The 6,468-nt window shown below is 46.6% G+C and overlaps 1 long non-coding RNA gene across 2 annotated transcripts in view; it reads right to left on the bottom strand.

Moving 5' to 3' along the window:
• Window positions 1-1,530: 1,530 nt before the first annotated feature.
• Window positions 1,531-6,468, bottom strand: part of LOC147005958 (uncharacterized) — a 30,891-nt gene continuing 25,953 nt past the window's right edge. For both annotated transcript variants that reach the window (XR_015045394.1, XR_015045395.1), the window contains 2 exons: window positions 6,042-6,198; window positions 1,531-2,005 (listed from right to left, as the gene is read on the bottom strand). This is a non-coding gene — a long non-coding RNA (uncharacterized LOC147005958). The remainder of the gene's footprint in view (window positions 2,006-6,041; window positions 6,199-6,468) is intronic.

Raw genomic sequence — 6,468 nt, 5'->3', positions numbered from 1 at the left:
GTAAGAGGGAAGAAAGGAGGGACCAAGGAATTCTCACAGCCTCCTAGAGGAACCCTATCTATTGGGTCCATCTCTCTCTTCTTCCCCCTCTTCCAGGGTGAAGCAGAGTTAGAGGAACATAGGTAAGCAAGGATAACTAAGCCAGGCTCCCTGATCTACGCCCCCAGAAGACTCTGTAAGAGAAATAGCAAGAAGGCCCAGGGGTGGGTAACTAGATAGGACCAAGAGGGGAAAGGGAAGGACCCAGGGCCTTACAAAACACCCAAGCCAGCACCCAGCCTTCTGCCTCTCACATTCTGAGTGAATCCTCTGCTGCTTGGCCCTTTGTCTTCCCTGGTATCTGTTTGATTATCTGTTCCTGCTGGGAAAAGAACTCAGCAATTCCCTAAATTGTGTTCCTCACCTGCATTCCAGGTGGCTCTGGTGAGGCTCCATCCCTCCTTCCCCAAGATGCACACCTGGGATTGCTGCTCACCTATGCCACCTGCTGCCTCTTTTATCTGAGTGACTGGCCATCTCCTCCACAGAGATGGGCCCCCATCCTGGCTTCCAGCAGGACCATCTGTCTGCACCTTGTTAGAACCTAGTGACACTAGGAATACTTCTCACACATTTTCTGCCCAGGGTCTCCACTTCGTGTCTTATCTCCATATTGACCCCAGATATATTCTGATCGTGAAGCCTTCCTGTTAGGGATAGAAGAGTTCTTTACTGCTTCTTCCTCCTCATCTGCCCAGGACAGCTATGACTGAATGTCTGGCAACCTTTGTGGAATCTTTATATCTATCTTTCCTTAAAATTTTTAAATCACATTTATTTATTTATTTATTTATTTATTTATTTCTCTTGTGTACATATCTGGGTCATGTGTGGAGATCAGAGGACAGCTCGTGGACATTGATTCTTCCCTTCCACTGTGTGGGTTCTAGGGTGAAACTCAGGCCAGCAAGCTTGGCAGCCCATAGCTGCTGAGTCGTCTTGCTGGCCTGATAGCTTTCAGCTCATCGAAGATCTTGAGAGCTGCACGCAAAGCAGAAGTTTAACCTTTCTCCTTTGCCCTGCATGCACAGGAGCTGGCTGCATCCTTTACTGCAGCAGCAGGGGGCTGCTTCCTGGACCCTCTGCTCTCTACTTCCTGGGTGGCATGTGTTATCTCCACTCTGCAGGGCAGTGTCATGTAGAAGGCACACACTCCAATTTCTCCTTAGATCTCAGCTGAATGACTTCTTACAAATAAACCTGTGAGGTTTAGTCCTCTGGCACTTTAATTACGATTAGGTTCAATTCTGGATTAGGTGGAAGAAACTGCCAAGGGGGAGCCAAGGGTCAGAGGCTCAAAGGAACTAGCCTGGGCTCTGTCTGTCTCCCTCACTGTGTGATCTTGCACAAGTTAATTAACTTTTCTGTGTCACAGCTCCTTTGTCTATTAAATGGGTTAATAGCATATAGATTCTTCTTGTAGGTCTGGCACAGAACAGCCAATAGGCTAAAGGTATCTTGATGTATATTGAATCAAGGTCTTTTTTAAGATAAGGCATTGTTACATTTACTGCCAGAAAAGGAAGAAAATGGAGCTAAGAAAGCCACAATACACCCCTGATTACAAAATACATACATTTCAGGGGTGTGGATGTGTTCAAGACTTTTCTTGGGGTCACTCTAGTGGCTGTTAACCGGCATGCCGGTGCCAGCCCTGAACAGAGAGCAGCCATTATATTCATCTAGGTGCCTTTTCGTCATCTGTGGTTAAGACTCCACAGTAGTCTTCACACTCATTCTCAAGGGTCGTAGGAAGGTTGAAGGGGTCTTGAACTCAGGCTGCTTGAGAGCCAGACTCCTTCATTTGCTCCTCAAGGACGCTGAGGAAGCAGTTCTTCAAGGTTGACACTTTCTGGTGGCGCAAACCGGTAGCTGTGAAATGCTATCCAGCCGGAAGTAAACATGAAAACAAGCTGAGTTGTGCATCCTTACCCCACAGCTTCCCGGAGACAGGAGTATGACAGATCTGAAAAGACAGAGGCAGAGACAAAAGTCACAAATATCGACCCAGAAGAGGCCCCTCTCTGAAGTGTGGAAAATTCCACTTGATAAATTTGAATGAACGTATGGAAGATTTACTGGGATAAATTATAAGTTTAGCAGGATAACAGACACAAGATAAACACTTTTAAAAGATTAATGCTTTGCACTGTTAAGATGGTTCAGCCATTAAAGGCACTTGCCACGAGGCCTGATGTCCTGAGTCCCCAGGACTCACATGATGAAAGGAGAAAATTAAGTCCTGCAAATCGTTCTCCAACTGTGATACACAGACCATGGCAGTCACCACCCTCACATACATAAATACAAAAATAAACAGATTCATAACATTTAAAATGCAACTAGGGCTTTATGCCAATTTCCATAACCTAGTAATATGGGACTTTGAAAAGCAATTGCATATCAGAAGTCGAAATGAGGTTTGCCTGACTCTGTGACACAGATACATCATTAGAGACATAAGCATCAACTGGAAGACGGTGAGCAAAAGAGCATCTGTGACACCGTCCACTGTGTGTTTCTTACGATTAAAGTCTTTCAGAAAACAAAGAAAGCAACAGACTGCACCAACCACTGCAAGACTGCTTAGGCTTGGAGCTCTATCCCCCTGGGATTTTATAATCTCCCCTACCCTCATTCTCTCCGTCCTTGGCTTTGTCTCTTTTGTGTTAGACCTTTTGTTTCATCAGAAAGGAGGGCATTGTAAATTAACTGAGTCTGGTATTTCCAAAACTAGAATGCTGGGTTTCAGAGTTGTTAGGAAGAAGCTGGTATGGGTCTCTCCCCTACCAGGGCATCTCCTCTTGTATCCAAACTCTAGGTATTTGTTTAATCAGTGTGTAAAGTACATATTTATAGGAGTGAGGAGGAGGAGGAGGAGGAGGCCAGAAGTCAATGTTGGAGCTCTTCAGTCACTCTGCACTTTGTTTTTTTTTTCTTAAAGTTTTACTTCTTAAAGATTAATTTTAATTAATTATTAACTAAAATATATTTTAATTATAAACATTTATTATAAGTATTTAGTAATTTCTTTTCATTATGTGTAGGTGCACATGTCTGCATGTAGGTATGCACATATACGGCAGCCAGAGGCATCTAATTCCCTGGAGCTATGAGCCAGCTGACAGAAGCGCTGGGAACTGTGGGTCCGGGGAAGTGCAGCAAGCATGCCTCTCCATCTCTAAACTTCACCTCAGTTTTGAGAAAGACCTCTCCCTGAGCCTGGAGCTAGTCAGTTTGATGAAGCCGGCTGGCCAGGGAGCCCAAAGGACCTACTGTATTGCCTCCTAGTGTTAAGTTGGTAATCGCCATAGTACCCGCTGTTTGTTTGTTTGTTTATGTGGTGCTGGGGCTCAGACTCGGGATCTATGCTAGCTTGGCAAGCACTTTGCCAATATTCCACTCCCCAGCCCTCTCCTCTTTCTCCCATTTAGCCTCTTTTGGGCTTTCTCTTTCTGGGTATCAGACTCCTAGTCTTATTATTATCGGAGCATGGGCTACTGTGGTGCAGGCCTGTTTTCTGTGCTCTTCCCAGCAATGAGTGTGAAGACAGGGTTGTCCTGTGGCTTGGAACAGTTGGCCATTTTCTCCATTCTTTGCCTTGCCACTCTTTCTTTAGGCATGGCTGCCACCCGCATGAGGGCCTCTGGAGCTGGTCCAAGCCCCCCACCTTTCCCCTTCTGCCCTTTGCACTGAATTCCTCGGGTGGCACCTGCCTGATCTTCCAGCTCACTAATTTGCTCCTCAGATGTCTCTCTCTGCTTTTCAGACCGTCTATTTTAAATCTCCACGATCTCTAATTAGTTCTTTTATATAAAAGCCCATTCTTGCCTCATGAATACAATAACCACATATCTCTTCAAGGATAGTAATTATACTTATTTTAGAGTCTCCTTCTGTTGATTTGATCAACGCTGCTTCCTCAGGCATCGGCATTTCTGCCTCTTTCTTAGTGGTTCCAGGCTCACACATTTGGTCATGCGGGCAGTGCGCCCAGCTCCACGGTTGAGTTTCACTGTTTCTCTGTCTGCCACTGTGGTACCTGTTTTTTTTTTGCACTTCTACTGGAACTTAGAGAGGTATAACCCCTTATCTGAGATTTTACTTTATGGGTTTTTTTTTAGCTACCAGAGGTCAACCTGGTCAAAACAATATTTAAAGGAAGATTCTAGAATTAAACATAAGCTGCAATGCCTTTAAGAATATGGTGAGTCATTGTTCTGAGTTATCAGTCTCTTCCTGTATTTGACCTATAAATTAAACTTGACCCTAGGTACTTGTGTCCACTCGGGGCTCCCCAAGCATGTGCACAGGGGCCGCTGTTCGTGTCTCTAGCTTAGATGGAGAAGAGTTGCTCTCTCTCCTTTCTTGAGGTCAGCAGCTGCCTGGTCACTGCTATGCCATGGTGGCCTCCCTGGGTCTTAGCCTGGGGTCAAGGGATGCAAATAACAGGCAGGGGTCAAGGGATGCAAATAATAGCCAGGAACAAGCAAGTAGCTAAGATGCTGGGCCAAAGCAAAAGCTGAGTGGCTCTGACCACAAAACTCACACAGCTACTTTGTACCACTCTTTCCATCCACTCCAAGACCACGGTTGTCCACCCCACCCCATGGGCACTGTCCACTCCACCCCATGGGCACTGTCCACTACTCTCCATGGCCACTTTCTTCCCCACTCCTTGGCCACTGTTCACCCCATGATTGGTTTCCATGACTCTGTATCAAGTCCCACACCTTCCAGCATACTCTTTCCTCTGGTGTCCGCCTCCCTCTTGCTTCGTGAATCTTACTGGAATCTAATCTGCTGAAGACTTTGTGTAGTCTTGGTTGCTGAAGCCAGCACCTCCCACAGGCAAGTCAAGTGTTCTACCCCTGTGCTATATCCTTAATGTAACAGTAGAGATAGGCTCCCTCCACAGTGGCACACTAGTGGGTCCTCTGGATCCTCCATTGCTTATTCGGGTTACACCTATGCACCGAGGAAAACAATTGAATGTGCTCAGCCACCAGAAACCAATTAAGACAACCAGAAATAAGACATAAGGCTTATACCCTTAAGCTGGCCCATGACCAGCCAGGTACAAAGCCACCTGGTATCTGGAGAAGGAGCTGAGCGTTCTACAACTGAATCCACAGGCAGCAGGCAAAGAGAGACACTGAGCCAGGCTTGAGCATTTGAAACCTCAGAGCCAACTCCCGGTGATCCACTTCCTTCAACAAGGTCATACCTACTCATTGTGCCACTCCCTATGAGCCTATGGGGGCTATTTTCATTCAAACCACCACATTCTGTTTCCCCATTGCCTTTCAAGAAAGTAGACACCTCTGTCCACTTTCGGTACTCCCTTCCATTCTCAAGGAGAGTTCTGGAGAACAAAAATATGTTTCCAGTCAGGGGGGCAATTGCATGGACAAGGATATAGATATTGGAAGTTCTGTGAGGTACCCCCTCCTCAAGCCCTGCAAAGAACCAGGAATTCTTAGCAGTGAGCATATGATGGCCTCAGCCATTACTAGTGCTAAAAGCTGTAATTTAAAGATTCTTGTCCCAATAGAACAGGCCTTTGGCATCAACACTCAGCAGTGACTGTCCTTAGTTATTCCATCCCTCCAGACACCGACAGGCCATTACCCAGAAACATATCATCAGCAGCACCCAGGCTTACACGTCTCCTCTCCACCTCTGTGCAGCTCCTCCACCCTGGTCATTTAAGCTGCCCTTTTCCTGGTGCCTTAGGCTGAGTCTCTCTTAACTTGATCAGCAGTGGGGAAATTGGATCAGGACGTGCAGATCAAGGCCACTCCTGCTGTATGAATGTCAGAGGCCCCTGGGCTCATAGACCTGTTGTTTTCTAAAGCTTCATCTTTGACAAGCAGATGGTGAGCCTCGGAGGGCCTTATTGAATTTGTATTTATGGAAATGATGTGTCCGATTATCGCTGGAGGGAAGCAGTCCAAGCCAGAAGCCAATGTGGCCCATCTATGAGGCTTAAATCTACTTACCTTTAGGAAGGCAGCACGCTCCGTGGGGACAGCTGGATCTTCAGGCTGGTGCCAGCAGAGTCAGAGACTAAATGTTCTCCTTGACAATGGCCTTGTGAACCTCGGTGCTGTCCTCATTTGGGAGCTGAGATGCAGCTTGCATACGCTGATGCTCTATCTGTCCAAAGTGGACATGGAAAAGTCAGCAGTAAACAGTGATGGTCCCTGGAGCTTGTCCTGTAGCGATTTGAATGAGGCCCCAGTTGGTGGCACTGTTTGGGGAGGCTTAGTTGGTGTGGGCTTACTGGCGGAAATATGTCACTGGGGGAAGCTTGAGAGTTTAAGTCCTCATACTCCTTCTTCCTGGTTCTCTCTGACTCTGGCTTCCTGTCCCTGCTGCCATGCCTGACGTCTTAGTTACTGTTCTACTGCCACAAGGAGACACTGT

Source organism: Mus caroli, unplaced genomic scaffold (assembly GCF_978045245.1).
Source record: "Mus caroli unplaced genomic scaffold, Mus_caroli_1 scaffold_2, whole genome shotgun sequence".
NCBI lineage: Eukaryota > Metazoa > Chordata > Mammalia > Rodentia > Muridae > Mus > Mus caroli.
The sequence above is the reverse complement of the archived record's forward strand: the minus strand, read 5'-3'. Positions and strand labels throughout refer to the sequence as shown.